This window comes from Canis lupus, chromosome 25 (genome assembly GCF_011100685.1).
Source record: "Canis lupus familiaris isolate Mischka breed German Shepherd chromosome 25, alternate assembly UU_Cfam_GSD_1.0, whole genome shotgun sequence".
Classification (NCBI taxonomy): Eukaryota; Metazoa; Chordata; class Mammalia; order Carnivora; family Canidae; genus Canis; species Canis lupus.
The window spans coordinates 6,852,191-6,872,823 of record NC_049246.1 but is presented as its reverse complement, the minus strand read 5'-3'; the positions used below and the strand labels follow the sequence as shown (position 1 = coordinate 6,872,823).

Sequence of the window (20,633 nt, the reverse complement as noted above, 5' to 3'; positions counted from 1 at the left end):
TGCAGAGCATTTTCTCATATGCATGTTGGCCATGTCTATGTCTTCCTCTGTGAGATTTCTCTTCATGTCTTTTGCCCATTTCATGATTGGATTGTTTGTTTCTTTGGTGTTGAGTTTAAGAAGTTCTTTATAGATCTTGGAAACTAGCCCTTTATCTGATACGTCATTTGCAAATATCTTCTCCCATTCTGTAGATTGTCTTTTAGTTTTGTTGACTGTATCCTTCACTGTGCAAAAGCTTCTTATCTTGATGAAGTTCCAATAGTTCATTTTTGCTTTTGTTTCTTTTGCCTTCGTGGATGTATCTTGCAAGAAGTTACTGTGGCTGAGTTCAAAAAGGGTGTTGCCTGTGTTCTCTAGGATTTTGATGGAATCTTGTCTCACATTTAGATCTTTCATCCATTTTGAGTTTATCTTTGTGTATGGTGAAAGAGAATGGTCTAGTTTCATTCTTCTGCATGTGGATAATTCTCAATGTGAAAGTATTTGGAAGTGGGGCCTCTGGGAGGTATTTAGGTTTGAAGGAAGTCATGGAGATGGATCTCCCAAGATAGGAGTGGTGCCCTAAGAGGACTAAGAGTTTGGAGCTCTCTGTCATGTGAAGACATAGCAAGAAGGTGGAAAGCCAGGAAACAGGCTCTCACCAGACCCCAAATCTGCCAGTGCCTCAACTTTAGACTTCTAGTTTTCAAATACTGAGAAATAATAATTGTTGTTTAAGCCACTCAGTCTATGGTATTTTTGTTATAGCAGCCTGAATTGACTAAAACAACCATCTACCTGCTTGCTCAAACCAGAAATCCAAAGATCATCCTTGACTCCTTCCTATCCTTCTAGTTAAATTGTTGATGTCTACTCCCAAATCTTGCCTAAATGCATCTACCTTGTTTTCATTCCTACTTCCATCTCTGAGCAACATTGAAATCTTCTTAGATAACTACAATAGCTTCCCAACCTCTACCCTGAATCTAGTCTTATTCCCTCCAAACTATTCACACCCAGCATGATCTTTCTAAAATGCAATTTCATCACATCTCTCTTCTTGAAACCATTCCATATTATCCTAAGAATAAATACAGTTTTAGATTATATGCTTTGGAGCATATGTTTGGCAATCAGAAAGACAGTGACTAGCTGCATGACATTCAGGAAGTTACCAAATTTCTCTGAATCTCATTTCCTTGTCAGTCAAATGGGGTTGCTTTAAGGAGTAAGTAAAATAATTCATGTGATATGTGGCATTGTGATTGTGGCAAGTGTGGCATTGAAGAAACATACAATGAATATCTGTTGTTTTTCTGAAGGAAATCCGGAAAAATAGGAACTTAAATTTTCCTAACTTTCTCAAAGCATGGAGTAAATGATACTCTACGGGAGTCAGGTATGAAGGAGGCACAATACCAATGCAGTTAAAGCTTTGTCCTTATAGCTCAGTTCCTAGCCACCCCACTTTCTATTCTCTCTCTTTCTCGAACCCTATTCTGTGCCTCTGCTCATACTTATTTTGGGTAAAACAAATCCACAAAAGAGTTGGTGACTGACAATGAGAAGAATCACTTTTCCCAAACATCTTCGTGTGTTACCATCTGACAAAAAACACCAACTCCTGAACCTCTAATGGTAAAACTTCAGGTGCTGTGAGACCAAAGAAGAAAAATTCTCTCCACATTTCTCAGAAAATATCAAGTAGGTGACTACTTACCACTCTAGAAAGAACCCAACCTGACTGCAGATAGTAGTAGAGCATATTTATTTATTTAGTAGTAGTAAAGCATACTGAAATGGTTCTGCCTTGGTCTGGGAGCAAATTTATTTAATGACTATTTACCTCAATAGCAAGTAGAATAAAATTAGAAAATAAAATAACTTTTGTTACATGAACATAATAAAATATTAAGAATTATTTTCTAAATATCATAATAATGGTTTAATTATCACGCAAAGAAATAACCCAGGAAAATTCAGCCTCAATTGTTTAAAAAGTCTCACTTATGAGCAGTTACTACAAAGAAATTTCAGCCTGAGGGCTTAAAAAGAAAACAAAACCTATTAAGTAGGCTTCCTCAACCACTCCATGAGATTGGGGTGCTAACACAACTACTCATATGTTAATAAGAAATAATCCTTGACAGAAGAACTGAAAGTTAGGTTACTGATTCCAAAATAAATCGATGCACCCCAAGTGAAATAGTGATTCCCAGATAAAACAGACTATTTGACAAAAGTATCGTTGCCTATTATTAAGTTTTCAATATAGAATTTACAGTAAAGGATACATAGAATTTGAATTTGATAAATAGATAAATTGACATGGAAATATGAAAAATATTAATGTTGAGGGTCATGATCAGAAAAGAAGTAGAATTTAAATGCCTGATATTCACAGGAATAGTGCTCTTGAAAACTGAAGATATTTGGAAAATATTACTGAAGTTCAAAGATTTTAGAGAAATTAAAAATGAACCCTAACTATTATAGCCATTTAAATAGTACAGAAGGGGATCCCTGTGTGGCTCAGCGGTTTGGCACCTGCCTTTGGCCCAGGGCACGATCCTGGAGTCCCAGGATCGAGTCCCACGTCGGGCTCCTGGCATGGAGCCTGCTTCTCCCTCCTCCTGTGTCTCTGCCTCTCTCTCTCTCTCTCTCTCTCTCTCTCTCTCTCTCTCTGTCTATCATAAGTAAATAAATAAATCGTTTTTAAAATAAATAAATAAATAAATAAATAAATAAATAAATAAATAGTACATGAAAAGTTAGAAGCAGAAGTAGGGACACTCATTTCCCAGGAAAGCTGATGTGGCGTAGAATAAATATATACATGCATTCTCTATAATACATCAGTTCTAAACATCCACAAATGTGATGGTGAACATATATTTCCTTATAGATATACAGCACTATTTTAGCACAATAATTTTCACTAAAAATCACCAGCTGCCAAGGGCCTGAAGGAGGAGGAAATGGGGAGTTATTGTTTAATGGGTACAGAATTTCAGTTTTGCAAAATGAAAACAGTTTTGGAGATAGAAATGATGAGGATTGCTGGACACTACACTGTACACTTAAAATGATTAAGACAATAAATTTTATGTTTTGCATATTTTTCCACAATTGAAAAAGACAAATAAAAATCTCTGGATGCATATATTCTATTGTAACTCAAAACCCTCTGTTTGGAAACCCAAATGATAGGGTAGAAGCATTTTAGACCCTAGCAATATATCACATTAATAGAATATCAATAAGAATTAAAATGTGACTACGGGCAAATAATAAAGGAAATGATACTAAGATAATTATTTATACTCACCTACAGTTACTATTAGATCATAGTCAGCTTCAGAAATATAAGAACGAAGAGTACACTTTGGAGCAGAATGTGGGATGTCATTCACTGATGCCAGGTTAGTTAGATTAAATGTCTCTAGACCATCAATGGATTTTTTTCTCTGAATGTTTTAATTTAACAAATATTTGTTGAGTGTTTTGTCAATATATAGAAACATATTTCTAGCATTATGCTGGGTGCTTGACACTTTATCTCTGTTGTATAGATGGCTAGGGGCAGCTAAATCATCAAAGCTGGAGATTAGGAACTCTAGAATTGTTAGAATTATCTCATGGATAAATTGTAGTAAATTCCTTTGAATTAAGTTTAAGAGTCATTTGCCTCATTTGGTGAGATGCCTCATAAGGTATTAAGTTTTTAATACCTCTAAAGCCATAGCAATTATAAGTCCATGTTCACACAATCTAACAATAACAACATTTTAGGAATTGTTTTATGATACAGCTGGATTTAAAATGCAATTGCTTTTTGGAATAAATTTACCCAGACATGTATCCCTTGCCCACATAGACAAATATGCAGATTAAAAGAACAGAACAATACCAGGCAATCATAAAAATATTCAGAAAGTTTTTATTGGAAGGCTATGGTCTTGGGGTATGTGATGATCAATCAAGCTGATAAATACATTAACTATTGTTCAAGTGAAATCTGAAAGCTATTTCAACACCTGCTCCTCCTGAAACACAAAGGGCCCATTTGTTCCTACTGCCCTCATAGTAAACCTTTAAAACCCAAAGCAGCAGATAAAATACCAAAGTAAATAAACTTTTGGGTAAACATGTAAGCCATTTTACTGTTTGCTCTTTACTTTGTCCAGAATACACCTGCTGGTTTCAAACTCAATAAATTATATTCAGAGGTGACCCTGATTTAAACATTACAGAAAAATGTCTAAGTAGCAATGAAAAATAAGATTAATCACCAGATCACCACTAGAAAGTTGGTTTCTTTGGACACATATAAGAGGTGTGAGTATTACACATACTGACTTTGGCCTAAATAATTTAAGGCTGACTGACACTGATGTAGGTGATTTTATATCTCAAAAAAACTTTTCCTAATCTTCTTAGCTACCTAATAGGCCATGTACAAACTATATGTAAAGCACTAAAGAAAACATGAAAAGCACTAAAATGTGCAATTCTAGAGTCATTTTTAAAGAACCCTGCTTAGAGAGAGGTCCAACTCAAGTATCAGTTCATGAAGAAAAAATGAAAACATAATGTTCCTTAATCACCACGCTAACTCTCAATACTGACTTTAAATTTGAATTCAAATTATTCTAAGCATGGCCTTGCGGAAAACTTTCCAAAAGTTTTTATTGCAAAAATTCTATATGTTGGTTCCTACCTAATTCTCAAAGCTATTTCCTCTCTGACTCAGGTTGAGAAAAGGCTGAAGTAACTCTTAGTTGGTAAGGTATGTGGAGAAACAGAAGTTAATAGATTTCCTCACAATTACCTATGCAATGAAAGTCAAAGAAAAGACTGCTAAAAGGGATAGAAAGAATACACAATTTTAGGTCGACTCTTTATTTTATTTGATCTTCCTTGATTTCCTCTAGACTTGAGATACATAAAGTAACACTTATTTCAGTGCATACAAAAATCTCAATGTCTTAAATGAACAGTCAAGTGAAAAATCTACTTTTGCAGATTTAAAAATACTTTGGTTCAACTCATGATGTATAAATCTTTGTACTTCTAAATTTAAATTTTGATGTATATATATTAGTATTCACGTATTTTTATAGATCTAGTAAGTAATACATAATTTCAGATGTTTAATCTAAATGCAAAAAAATAGTCTTTACTAGCTCAGTGAGTCTAAAATGATGTTATTTAATAAACCATGGCATTTTAATAAGCATTCTTGACATCTGGTGTTAATAAAAAGGATTTTATATTTTACAGTTAACATTTAAAGAAAAAGCATGACTGCAGTTTTGCTATTTATCACAGACCACAGATGGCATAGGCCACATTTGGGTGGCTTCATTTCCTTCTTGATTAGTTTATATAAAGAGGCCACTTGTTTTCTCTCTTTCTGTGTATGTTTTATATAAGATTTGGACCAAGTCCCAGAAGTGAATAAATGAAGGAAGAAAGGAATGCATCAAATAAAAAAATTAAGTTTCTTAATAACAAAACTGATTATAGAATTTTCCTGGATCCAGTTTAGTTAATAAAGTTCATTTTAAACAATGATCCAAGGAATTTTGCATCTGGATAAATATTTGAAGTAATTTTTCCAGAACTGAAAAAAAAAAAAAAAAAAAACAAGCATCTAAAAGTTCCATCTTGTGTATAACCAGTCTCACTAAGCAAAAGTTGACCAATCCTTCAATTCAAGGCAGGTTTTGCTAGGAGCCTGTATGAAAGGAGCAGCTGAGCATGAGACTACAGGGACAACTAGACTGGCATGGAGACCTCCAGATGCTCTTCTTGTCTCTGGATCATGAATCTAAAATATGGGTCTTCTTGTCCTGCTTGCTCAGACTTCCTATGTTCCTCCCCTTAGGTCCTGTACTGAGTGTCCTGTTCCAACATGGACATTGGGCTTGGACTGTCCCTGGATTGACCCCAACACACCAGTTCCTGACCCCCTCCTCTAGAAGATGTCACTACTTATCTGGGAACATCAATGTAATACTATAAAGTATGCTATCATATGAATTTTCACTAAATTTTGTTAGAAGAACTGAAAACTAATGACTATACTTACACATGCATTTACCAGATAATAATATATTACGTTATGAGTAATAATATTATGTTATGAGACAAAGTAAAACAACAAAACTCTGAATGCAAAACCATGAATTAATCTGTTAGAAATTGAGAAATGGGAATATGAGTTAATTAACTCAAAACCAATTATTTTCTCCTTGTTTAGTTTGGAATTATTTAATAATCACAAAAAATGTTTGGTTTCATGATTTAAACACATATTTCCTAGCCAAGTAATATAGGTCCAGTGAGAAATACTTTAATGTGTTGGCCCAGCTATTTAGCTTTACCAGAAAGCTGATTCATCTTAGGACAATTTGTGGGTGAGTAGAAGACTGCAGGTTGATAACCTAGAAGAAGATATAAGACATACACATGTCAACCAATTAGCTAGCTATTCTGTGAAGAATTTGTTAGAATACAGAATTAACCAACTTGGCTAAGTCAGTCATAATGACAAGGCTGCTGTCCTGTGGAATAAGCACATCAATAGAGTTGCATGCAAGGCATAATGGTTGCACAGAGAAAGGCACAGTGGACTTCATGAAGAGAATCAAGGGAGGTTCATATAGAGAGTGATATTTAAGATGCCTCTTAAAGAATAATCTTACTGGGAAAATAAGAGGGAGAGAGGAATTCCAGAGAAAAGGAAAAATATATACAATGGAAAGGGGGCAGAGGAGAGCATAAGTTTTCAGAGAAATGCAAGTTCTCTGATATTGCTGTAAATCAGTTATGGGAAAGAGTGTAAAGTGATGGGATTAGAAAACTATGAAAAGGCTAGAAAATAAAAGAGTTTGTATACTACAGTAAGGAGTTGAGAATGACCTCTATGGGTAATAAGGACTCCAAAAGAGTCGACTATAAAATGGTAAATCTAGAAGCATGAAATGATGGGCTAGGGGAAAAAAAGATGGGCATCAGTCAGGGGATTGTAGTAGATCAGGACCAGGTGAAACAAAAGGACCTGAACTAGACTATGTGTGAAGATGTGGTAGTTATGAATCATAGGAGGAGATTGAGAGTAGGGAGAGAGAGGGGCATCTTGGATGGTTTTCAGGTTTTTCCTTGGGCAACCTTAACACTGATGAAGATGAGCAAATTGTGAGTACTGGAAAATTAAGATCTGTCTTTCTCTATTTCTTTTAAGGCATTATGATGTATTAGAAAGACCTGAGTGTAGGGGCACCTGGGTGGCTCAGTTCACTGGGTATCTGACTCCTGATTTTGGATCAGGTCATGATCTTGAAGTCATGGAATCAAGCCCAACATCTGGCTCTGTGCTCTGCATGGAGCCTGTTTTGGACTCCTTCCCTCTGCTCCTTCCCCCTTCCCCACCAGTGGTATCTTTCTAAAAAAAAAAAAAAAAAAATGGGCTGGGTTTATGAGTTAGATACATTGGATTTGAGACTTGAATCCAACTCTTGCTAATTACATGGGCTTAGGCAAATTTTCCCACTTGTTTGAGACATAGTTTCCTTACATGTAAAATAGATTTCATAGGAATGTAAATATTAAATTAAAAAATTGTATACCATCTCTCATCCATAGTATCTAGGACCAGATTTAGCACATAATGGGCTTAATCTATGCATTCAAAATAAACAAGTAACATGGAACACTTATGTGTATCTACATGAAAATATCTTTCTGTCCAACTATTATATTCAGTTTCATCTCTAACTTTAAAAATATTTCCCACCATTAAAGAATTTATGGAAAAGAAGTTACTGCATCACACCTCAATTCTGTCCGTTAGTAATCCTAGCCCCATCTTACTTTTAGGTGTGCATAAATAAGAAATCAAAATCGAGTTTGATTTGGCTGTTACCACATGGTCAGCCTCCTTGGACAACCCTGGGGTTTGACTGCTTTATGGGCCTATTTGCTTTGGCTTTCAAGCTTATTTTTATAGACCAGTACTGCCACCTTTTAAGATTATTTAAAATTATAGTGGCATATTTTATTTAATGCATTTTCTTTATAAGAATGGTTTTTGGCTTAAAAAACAAAACATCTAACCTAAGCCTGATGACTTAGGTCCTGACATGTTCAGCTTAATATAGGCCAATAGAGAAGAATTGGGTCACCACGTTCTGGACACACAGCCCTGGAAAATGTCAGGTGTGATCTTCCGTCTGGCCCCAGCTCAAGTAACTTCCTGAATAAATCCTAAGTGCTTTAAAAAATAAAAATGACTCTTAAGAACGTGTTTTCTTCTGGGTATGGAAGAAAGACTGATGATGTTGGCTTTCCTGGAGCACCTTTTCATTTTGAATTTGAAAGCCACAGAAAAGGCAATAGTTTAATACAATGCCAATATAATATGAAACAGAAGATAACAATACAATATCATTACTTTTGTGTTAATGGAGGTCAGAGACTTTAAAACTGTTATCTACCAAAATATAACTTAACACCATCTTTAGACAAAAACACTTATATAAATACTTTGCTGCATGCTACCATTAAAAGAAAGAAAGAAGGGAGGAAAGAAGGGAGGGAGGGAGGGAGGGAAGGTGGGAGGGAGGAAGAAGGAAGGAAAGAAGGAAGGAAGGAAGAAAGGAAGGAAGGAAGGAAGGAAGGAAGGAAGGAAGGAAGGAAGGAAGGAAGGAAGGAAGGAAGGAAGGAAGGAAGGGGCTAAAAAAATTAAAAGTAGAGAAGGTGGGAGTTTGGTCTTGCTGTTTGTTGAAAAGATGGCCTGAATTCTTGCTTCTCTGTTCCTGCAACCCTGGCAAAGGAATTTGATGAATAGTGAAAAGGATAAAAGGAACATAGCAGGAAGAAGAAACCTAAAAGGCAAGACTGATGGGTTTATGCTATGAAACTCACAAGTTGAACAGTGTCCTTGAATAATGGAAAGATGCTTTGCTTTCTTGTGTTTAATTAATGCCTCCTCTCCTAACTCAAGGGTGTTTCTACTTGAGGTAGTTATAAAAACACACTACTCTGATCTTCTGCTTGGGGAGCTACTGTCCCCCTGGAAACACCACCCATTTAGTGCTGAGGCTGTATGTCCCAAAAGCTGGTTCTCAGCCAGTGAATAAAGTTGGTAGGGCTGTTGATACAGACCCTTGCTAGGCAGAAGCAGGATACTTTCTGTGGATGACTTTGCTAAAGGATTTCCCATTGGTCTGACCAAACCTTTCTTGGAACTGCACTGTGTCTCCTCCTTCCCTGTCTCCTCCCACAGGTGTCAGACCCCCAATATTATATAGAGGCTCTTCCCACCCTTCCCTGCTCCCTTTCTCAATAAATCTTTTGCATGTCTAATCCTATTGGTATCTGCCTCTTGGCAGACATACACTAAAACATTCATCTACTATCTTGTTCTTGTTTTATGGTCATAAGCATAAGGTTTTATTTATAAACAGAAAAGCTGATGCAAAGAAAGATTAATAAACTGCCAAAGAGGATACTACAACTCAATGACCTGAGGCTCCTGATTCTTACCGTCTTTGATTTAACATATATTTATTGAATGCCTCCTATATGCCTGGTTCTGAACCTTAACCTAAGCATAAGGAGCACCTCTTTGAGCAGCATGCCCAGATCTGAGATATAATAACATCACCTGGGATCCCTGGGTGGCACAGCGGTTTGGCGCCTGCCTTTGGCCCAGGGCACGATCCTGGAGACCCGGGATCGAATCCCACATCAGGCTCCCGGTGCATGGAGCCTGCTTCTCCCTCTGTCTATGTCTCTGCCTCTCTCTCTGTGACTATCATAAATAAATAAAAAATTAAAAAAAATAACATCACCTGCTGAAAAGTGAGGGATGAATTGATGGGAGAGGCCAGTTTGGAGACTGATACAATCCCCAAGGAAGAGATGATGGTGGCATGCATAAGAATAGTCCCAGTGTAGACAGAAGATTTGGGGAAATGTTTCACAGGACAGGGAAAACTGAGATTTGTGATTCAGCAGATATTTACCCTGGATCAAGCCCTGGGCTATGCTCTGGGAAGAGAGAGAACAAAAGATAGCATTTCCAATTGTCCAGAAGCATTTGGTTGACTTCCATTCAAAGATGTATGTGTAAAGGATTTTTTACTCTACTCAGTCCCTCAAAGGCCAAAGGCATAATGGAAAACAGAAAAAAAAAAAAAAAAAACCTCCACCACCAATAAAACAAGAAAATGGCCATAAGCCTAAACCACAGACTATGTAACACAGAAGGCAATTACAGTGGAAAGCTCTGCCAAAACAAGGGTGCTGAGAGCAGCCCAAAACCTCAGACTCTGAAGAAGTTTCAGACGTCTCTGAAAATAAATGTCACAATAGTGGAAGGTCTAGCCAATTATCCTTTGATCAGAACAACCAGTACTAGGAGAATTTGAGAGAAGCAGGGAGTGCTCTTGTGAGCAGTGCCCTGTCATGGAACACAGGAGAGGTGGGCTCACCAACCCAGGCTAACCTGTCATATTACCTTCTACACTCAGAAGTGAGTAAGGGTGAAAGACAGAAGGGAATAACCAATTATCATATGTGAACACAAAGGCTTGTGACTCACTAGGCTTCCCTCTGAATCAGTCTTCCCATTAGCACAAGGACTGCAACTACTACTTGCTGGTCAAATCTAGTCATTGTCTGTTTTTGTTCTACCATGAGCTGAGAATGGTTTTTACATTTGTAAGTGGCTTAAAAAAATCAAATAAAAAAGATTAATATTCTGTGACACAAGAAAATTATATGAAATTCAAATTTCAGCATCTATGTATAAAGTTTTATTGGAACACAAACATGTTAATCTGTTTTATCTTTTCTCTGGCTGCATTTGGGCTCTTTATTAGTCTACTAGAGCTTCCATGACATATATCACAGATTGGGTACCTTAAACAACAGAAATTTGTTTTCTCACAGCTCTTTTTAAGGCTGACATTTAAGATCAAGGTCCTGCCAGAGTTGGATTCTCCTAAGGCCTCTCTCCTTGACTCACAGACCATCTTCTCACTGTATCCTCATAATCTTCCCTGTGCATGCACATCCTTGGTGTCTTCTTCCTCTTCTTTTAAGGACACCAGTCCTATTAGATTAGGGCCTCATCTTTATGACTTCATTTAACCTTAATTGTCTCCCTAAAGGCCCTATCTTCAAATACAGTCACATTAGGCATTAGGGCTTCAACCTATGAACTTGAAGGAGACACAATTCAGTCCATAACAGGCTACAACAGCCAAATTGGATAGTTGAGAAAGAGAGACTATATGGCCTGCAAAGCCTAAAATATTTACTATCGGGCCCTTCACTGAAGAAGTTTGCTAAGGATATCCAAAAAATAAGAGGATACTTTCTACCAGGGGGAAAAAAAAATTAACAGATTTAGTAACAGAGTATTTATAATAAGACAGCAGCGTCAAGTTGTCAATTCATCCTTCACTTCAGTCTAGGTTCATATTATTCTTTGAAATCAGTACATAATATTCAAATTGAGTAACAATCACAGAAGAACCACTGAGGGACATATAAAAGGAAATTGAGAAAAAAAACTATGTGTGTGTGAGTGGGTGGGTTTTGGAGGAGTGTGAGAACACAAGCAAACATGCATCTCCAGATAAATTCACAAAGAACTCAATACAAATTCACAATGATAGTTCTCTATCTCTTAAAAAAAAAATTATAGACCACATGATTCTCTTCAAAAGTTTTTAAGCTAAAAAAAATATACCTATTAAAACTGTGGAAGGAGCCTCGGTGTCCATCGAAAGATGAATGGATAAAGAAGATGTGGTTTATGTATACAATGGAATATTACTCAGCCATTAGAAATGACAAATACCCACCATTTGCTTCAAAGTGGTTGGAACTGGAGGGTATTATGCTGAGTGAAGTAAGTCAATCGGAGAAGGACAAACATTGTACGTTCTCATTCATTTGGGGAATATAAATAATAGTGAAAGGGAATATAGGAGAAGGGAGAAGAAATGTGTGGGAAATATCAGAAAGGGAGACAGAACATAAAGACTCCTAACTCTGGGAAATGAACTAGGGGTGGTGGAAGGGGAGGAGGGTGGGGGGTGGGGGTGAGTGGGTGACGGGCACTGAGGGGGACACTTGATGGGATGAGCACTGGGTGTTATTCTATATGTTGGTAAATTGAACACCAATAAAAATTATTTTATTAAAAAAAACAACGTATTTTAAAACTACTTAAAAGGTAGCAAGGTCTAAGATTGAAATTAGAAGAGAAACAGAATAATGCTGCAGATATGAAAATTATATCTGTAGTCACAAAACTAAAAGGTAAGTTTAAACAGAAAACACAGCCCATACTTAGGTTTGAAGAATCTGATGAGGTGGCAAATGACTGTGTAAAGAGTATGGGGATAAATATGAAAGAAACAGAAAAGTCTAACATACGTAGAATTGGTGTTCTGGAGGAGAGAACAACAAGGACATAAAGAGTATTCAAACAGTAGCAGAAAAGTTTTCTTAAATAAAAGAACAACTTAGTTTGTTGCTTAATAGGACAAATTCTTCTCTGGAAAATCTGCAATGTCAAGTGTCAGTGAACTGACTGGTATTGTCCCTTAAATAAATTATCTAGGCATCTGGTTGGAAACACTCAAGACAGAAAGCAGTGGACATTTGTTTACAAAGGTGTTAGGAAAGTAAAACGTGACCCCAAAAGCATATGCCTGATAAACTTGTTCTATAAATATAAAAATGACAGAGAGGATTGCAAGAGTTCAAGTAACATCCAATGTGCCTCCTTGAAAAATACAAATTGTTAACAAAGACTACCAAGAGGAAGATAAAAGTGAAAAATTATCAGAGATGGAGAAACCATAAGACAAGGACAGGTAGTGAACAATAAATCCATTTAAATACAAAATCAAGGTATTTACACAGTCTTACATAATTTTAGTTTTATAATTCATACAGTTAGGTTTTTATTCTGACAATGTCAAAATAATATAAAAACAGAGTTCAAAAAGTATGGGGAATGGCATATCAGATGAGGCTTATTTTATTTATTTATTTACAAGATTTTATTTATTTATTCATGAGAGACACAGAGAAAGGCAGAGACATAGGCAGAGGGAGAAGCAGGCTCCTTTCAGGGAGCCCGATGTGGGACTCGATCCCAGGACTCCGGGATCACAACCTGAGCCAAAGGTAGACGCTCGACCATGAGCCACCCAGGTGCCCTCAGGTGAGGTTTAAATGTGCTGATTTCCTTATCTTTTATAACAATAGTTAACAGATAGTATGTAAAGTTGAAATATGTAGTTTACAAAATCATAACAAACTCGATAGCTTATGGCTTTCATAATTTCTGTTAACTTAGGAATCTTTATGACCTACTTTCTCATGTGTACAAAAATTTTTAAGTTCAGCAACTCTGTTAGTCCCACTGGATTCTTTTTCTCACCATCAAATAAAATTGAAATATAAAAAATTATGATGATGATCACGTGCAGATTTGGCAAGGCCACTGCTTACACAAACAACTTTTCTGTGAATTAGAAAAAGGCAGCATCTATTGAAAAGAATTAATTACACATATGCAGAGAATTCCTCTGGCTGGCTGAATTACAAAAGGCCCATCTACCTCCTGATAAATGACCCCAGGATTTCAGAACCTCTTCACTCCCTTGGAAGGGCTCCTCTGAGCAAGGAACAACCTACACAACATATTTATGATTATGATGATGATTTTTTTAATCTCATGACATTTTCATTTTAATTTTTCAGTTTTGTTCAGGTTTAAGTGACATACAATAAACTGCACAGATGTATATTTAGTGTATAATGTAGTAAATTTTTACTTATGCATATACCCATGAGGCCATCATCACAATTAAATAATTAACATATCTTCCAAAACTTCCCTTGCACCCTTTGTAATCACTTCTCACATCCCTTCTTACCCCTACCTCCAGTCCCCAGACAACCTATGATCTGCCTTCTCTTGTTGTATATTAGTCTGTATTCTTAAGAATTTTATATAAATGGAATCATGTGGTATCTATTTTTTCTGGTTTCTTTCATTTAGCATATGCATTTGAGGCTCATCCATGTTGTTTTATGAATCAAGAGTTTGTCTATTTTTATTGTTGAGGATTCATCCCATAATATAGAGAAATCATGATTTGTTTATCCATTTGTCTATGATGGACACTTAGGTAGTTTCCAGTTTTTGCCTACTACAAAAAATCTGCTATGAATATTCATTTATAATTCTTCTTATTGATATTTTCTTCTTTTTCTCATGGAAGTGGAATCACATGATAGGTATATATTTAACTTTTTAAGAACTGCCAGCCTATTTTCCAAAGTGTTGTACAATTTTACATTCCCACCAGCAGTACAGAAGAGCTCCAGTTACTAGACATCCTTGCCAACACATGGCAGGGTCAGTCTCTTTAATTTTAAATGTTTGTGGTTTTAATTTGCATTTCCCTAATAACTAATGATGTAGTGTCTCTCTTTTCCACCTGCTTATTTGCCATCTTTATACTTTGATGAAGTGTCTGTCAAATTATTTGTCCATTTTTAAATGGTTACTTGTATTCTTACTATTGCATTTTTGGAGTTCTTTATATATTATAGATACAAGTCCTTAATCAGATAAATGATTCTTGAAATTTTTCTTCCAGTCTATGGTTCTCCTTTTCATTCTTTTAGTGAGTCTTCTGAAGTGCAGAAGTTCTTAATACTGAAAATATACAATTTATCAATTTTCTTCTATGGATTACTTTTGGTGTCATATCTAATAAATCTTTGCCTAAACTAAGGTAATAAAGATACCTCCTGTGTTTTATTCTATGAGTTTTATAGTTTTGTATTTTCCATTTGTCTGTGATCCCTTCTGAGATAATTTTTGTATGTGGGGAGAGGTACAAAGATTCATTTTTTTGCATATGGACATCTAATGTCTCAATACCATTCGCTGAAGAGACTATCTTTTCTTTATTGAATTGCCTTTGCCTCTTGGTCTGCCTTCTTTTGTGTTACTTAAATATTTCTATGGTGCCATTTTATCTCCTTTGTTGGTTTATAAACTATAACTCCTTGGGATTTGTTGTTGTTATTGTTGTCATCCTGATTGCACTCTGAGTTCTTGCTTAAAAGTTTACAGTTTTCATCTTTGACCAGTCTACTTCAAGAAATATCTTATCACTTTAAGTAGTACATAAAACCTACAAGACTATACTTCCATTGTTGCTCTCTTTTTGAACTATTATTGTCATATGTTTTACCTCTGTATCTGTTACAAACCTCCAAATACATTGTTGCAAATACATATTTGCTTTACACACTCAATTGTTTTTAAAGAGATCAAAAACATTTTCTCCCATTTACCCACATATTTATCTTTTCGAGTACTCTTCATTCCTTTGCATAGATCTAGATTTCCATTCAGGATCATTTTCTTTTATCCTGATGGACTTTCTTTAATATTTCTTGTAGTGTGGATCTGCTGGTGATGAATACTTCGATTTTTTTTATGCATAACACAGTCATTATTTTACCTTTATTTGAAAGATATTTTTTTCTGGGTCTAGAATTCTAATTTGACAGCTTTTCTTTCAGTACTTAAACAGTGCTCTCTGGCTTGCATTGTTTCCAAACAGAAATCTAAAGTCATTCTTAACTTTGTTCCTCTGTATGGAATGTGGTTGTTTGTTTTTGTTTTTGTTTTTAACCTCTGGCAGCTTTTAAGATGACCTCTTTAGCATTTGTTTCAAGTAATTTCATTATGATGTACCTCAGTGTAGTTTTCAAATTTCTTGTGCTTGGAGTTCATTGAAGATCCTGGTTCTGTTGGTTGAAAGTTTTTTGTCAAATTTAGGGGAATTAGGCCATGATTCCTTCAAATATTTTTTTCCTTTCTCTTTTGAAACTTCTAATTACCTGTGAATGTGACTGCTTTAAGTTATCCCATAGCCAACTGATTTTTTAAAAATAGATTGTCATTTTTAGAGCAGTTTTAGGTTTACAGTGAAATTGAGTATAAGATACAGAGAGAGTTCCCATATACCCCTCTGTCCACACATACAAACAATTTTTCCAACTATCAACATCCTCCACTGAAGTGGTACAATCATTAAAACTGATGACTCTACACTGACACATTGTTATCACCCAAAGTCCATAGTTCATGCCTAGTGTTGTACATTCCATGGGTTTGGACCAATCCAGGACACATATCTACCATTAGAGAGTCACATAGAGTTTCACTGCCCTGAATATCCTCTGTGCTCTGATTATTCAGCTCTCTTTCCCCCATAACTCCTAGTAGCCAATTTATTTATGTATTAATCTATTTTTACTATCTACTGAAGAACATCTTTGTTGTTTCTAAGTTTTGATAATTATGAATAATATAAAGTATAATACAAATCATAATAATTATGAATAATATAAACATTATCAAGAAATATTTTAAATATTCATGTGTAGGTTTTGAGTGCCATGATTTTTCAACTCTTTTGGATAAATTCCAAGAAGCACAATTGCTGGATAAGGTAAAATCATGATTAATGTTGTAAGAAACTTCCAAACCGCCTTCTAAAGTGGGTGTATCATTTTGTATTCCCAGCAGTGAGTGAGAGTTTCTGTTGCTTCACATCCTTACCACCGTTTGCAGTGTCAGTGTTCTGGATTTTGACCATTCCAGTAGGGGTGTACTGGTATTTCAGCACTATTTTCACTTGCATTTTCCTGATGACATGTGATGTACAGCATCTTTTCATATCTTGATTTACCATCTGGATATCTTCTTTGGGAAGATCTGCTTTTTGTCCCCCTCCCCAACTCTTTTCTCTGTGTGTTTCTTTTTGGATAATTTGTATGTCTTCAGTTTCACCCAGTGATCTTTTCCTCTGTAGGGTCTCGACTGTTATTAGTCTCATGCAGTGCATTTTTTTTACTTCATTCATTACTAGAAGCTCATTTTGGATATCTTTTTGTATCTTTTATGTCTCCACTTAACAAGCTTAATCTTCTAGCTTCTTGAACATATGCAATGTGATTATAAGAGATGTTGTAATGTGTGTGTCTAAGAATCCTATCATCTGTGGCATTTCTGGGCCTGTTCTATTAATTAATATTTCTCCTCATTATGGGTCATATTTACCTGCTTCTTTGCATTCTTGATCATTTTTTAATTGAATGTGAGTCTTTGTCAGTTTTTTTCTTGTTGAGTGCTGAATATTTTTATATTCTTATAAATGTTCTCTAACTTTGTTCTGGGATGTGGTTAGTTTGGTTGGAAATTATTTAATCCTTCCAAAACTTGCTTTTAAGCTTTCTTACATGAAATCAGAGCAGCCTTTATTCTAGGGCTCATTTTTTTCCCCAATTATTTAAGCAATTTCCTTTGAGTACACTACCCAATGTCCCATGAATTGCAAGATTTTTTTTTTTTTAATTGTGAGTGACAAGAACACAAACTATTCTTAGCCCTGGGTAAACTCTGGTACTTTACTTCTCATCCTTTCTGGTGGTTCTTTCCCTAGCCTTGGGTAATTTCTTCACCAGCATGGGCTGGTACTCATCAGTACTCAGCTGCATATTAAAGGCTTGGCAAACCCTCTACAGACCCCCCCTCCCCTACTCCCAGGGCTCTCCCTCTCTGTGAAGTTCTTCCTCCAGTGCTCTCCCTTGGATTCTAGCTGCCCTGGCCTTCCTGTGGCCAACCCTGTCTCCTCAAGTCAGGGAGACCATCAGGCTCTGCCTTGGTTCCCCCTCCCTGTACTGCAGCATAGAAAGCTTCCTCAGGAAGTAAGCTGGAACAGCTGTCAGGCTCAACTTGTTGACTTCCCCTTTTCTAGGGTTCACTGTCCTGTACTGCCAGATGTCCAATGTCTGAAAACCACTCTTTCAGATATTTCGTCTGGGATTTTGTTTTTGTTTTTGTTATTTAAAGTGGGAGGGTATATCCAGCTTCCATTATTCTATCTCAGCTGAACGTAGACATCCCAAATGTGTTTTTATAAAATTATTTTTTTCCTATCTATTTATCTGTTAAGAGATTTATGGGATGAAGGTCAACATTATTAATGAAGTTGTTTCTGGGTCATAGGATTAGGGTGATACTGTAATTCCTTCTTTGTGCTTTCCTGTATTTCTTAAATTTTTAATATTGACAATGTATCACTTTTATTTTAAAAATAACCCATGCTTATTTCTTCAATAGAGCATTTATTATTCCTAATTTAAAAATGAAAATTAACATGTTTACTTTTTCTAGATTTCTAAAGCATCACATAGAATCAACCAAAAAAAAAAAAAAAAAAAAAGGCAAACAAAAGCAGCAATATCTTTTTTGCACCAAACTAAAATTACCAGTTTTATACATTAAAACTGTGTTATCTAACCTGAAATCCTGGCAATTTGAAGTCTACTTAAAAGAGTAAATATGGGACGCCTGGGTGGCTCAGCGGTTGAGCGTCTGTCTTCAGCTCAGGGCGTAATCCTGGGATCCATGATTGAGTCTCACAGCAGGCTCCTTACAGGGTGTCCTTGAGGGTGTCCCTGCAAGGAGCCTGCTTCTCCCTTTGCCTATGTCTCTGCTTCTCTCTGTGTCTCTCGTGAATAAATAAGTAAATCTTTAAAAAAAAAAACCTGTAAATATGTATGATAGACATACAATAATAGCATGCTCTCAGCAATAAAAAGGAATAAACTATCAATGCATGTAGCGATGAAGGTGAATCTCAAAATAATCAGGCTGAGCAACAAAAAACAGATAAAAAAAAGAGCACATATTGAATAAGTTCATATTTGTAAAATTCTAGAAAATGCAAGCTAGCTGCTATGACAGAAGCAGTATCACTAGTATATGAGGATGACAGTATTGAAGAAGAAATTACCAAGGGGTGTGAGGAAACCTTTGGGATGGCTATGGTCATTATCTTGGTTATATGAGGGTGACCTGAGTTATACATACGTTAAGGTTTATCAACTTGTACACTATAAATATGTGTAGTTTATTGTATGTTAATTATACATCAATAAAACTGATTTAAAAACACTGATTTTAAAATTGAAAAAAATTCTGTGACATATATCTATTGTAAACTCATAGAGGAGAGGAAATAAAGGATATATTGAGTGCCTGCTCAGTGTTAGACAGGGTGCCAGTACTAGGTTTGTCATCAAATCCCCACCAACCATGTGAGGCAGGCATTATGATTCCCACATTTTAGAAATGAGAAAACCCAGGCTCAGTGAAATTAAAGGCTCCTCAGTGGGGACCCTTAAATTTGAACTAAGTCTTTTTTTTTTTTAAGATTTATTTATTTATTTATTTAAGAGAGAAAGAGCATGCCCCTGATGGGAGGGACAGGGGGAGAGAATACTCAAGGGGATTCCCCACGGAGTACAGAGCCATAGAGTTAATATAAGGACCCATGACATCATGACCTATCCTAAAACCAAGAGTGGGTTCAGGTGCCCCTGAACTAAGTCTTATATCAGATTTTTGCCTTTTCTATAGTAGCACAGGCCTTTAGAGCATTCTGCCTCTAGGAATCTTAAGTATCATTTATACTTGTTGGTTTATAACAATACTCTTGTTTATCATGGGTTTTCTAAAGTTAGTCTTGGTTTAAGCTTTTTAGATAAGGGTGATTTTTTTTTACAGATTACTCAAGATTGAGATGAAATATTTAAATTTGTAATACTTTTTTTTGTTTGTTTGTTTGTTTCTGCTTGTCATGATATGCATTTGTATATAAAATTTTTTTTATTTTTTTTAATTTTTATTTATTTATGATAGTCACACAGAGAGAGAGAGAGAGAGAGAGAGAGAGAGGCAGAGACACAGGCAGAGGGAGAAGCAGGCTCCATGCACCGGGAGCCCAACGTGGGATTCGATCCAGGGTCTCCCGGATCGCGCCCTGGGCCAAAGGCAGGCGCCAAACCGCTGTGCCACCCTGGGATCCCTGTATAGAAAATTTAAAATCTGGCACAAACTTCGTAGAATGGTCAGTATAACCAGAAATAAATATATCATTTAGAGCACATCACATGTCTACCTTCTGTTAAAGTCAATAGTTTAATGAGCACTAATCTCCATTTAATTTGCTTTGCTATAAAATGAAACTATATGATTCTCACTAATTTTTCTATGTATTATAAACACAACCACAATAAAGAAGAAATAAACCTGAATGTCATTTCTCTTTCTATTAATACTTTCCAGCCTATCACCTACTCTTCTCTGCCACAAATCTTTTAATCTGCTCTATCACCCATTTCCCTGTCCATATATTCTGTCTTTTTTTCTCTGAACTTGTATGTATGCTATTCTCCCAGGAATGAAGTCCACCCTAGAAACTTCAATATTCTTTTTTTTTTTTTTTTATAAAACAAACTTTTATATAACTGAAGGATCCTTCCTGGGACTAGTTAATTGCCTTTACAAAAAAACAAAAACAAAAACAAAAACAGAACAGAATGAATTCCAGTGTTCCAAATCAACTTGTTACACATCAATATAAACCCACAGTGTCCTGGCAAACAACATGCTTTCATTTTCCATCCTGTCCTAGAGCTCGAATCCTGATTCATTTCACCAGAGACTCCATAGGCAACAG

The 20,633-nt window shown here is 35.9% G+C and overlaps 1 protein-coding gene across 1 annotated transcript in view; it reads right to left on the bottom strand.

The window, feature by feature from the left end:
- The window catches only part of STARD13 (StAR related lipid transfer domain containing 13), a 377,570-nt gene that overhangs the window by 308,715 nt on the left and 48,222 nt on the right, over positions 1-20,633 (bottom strand).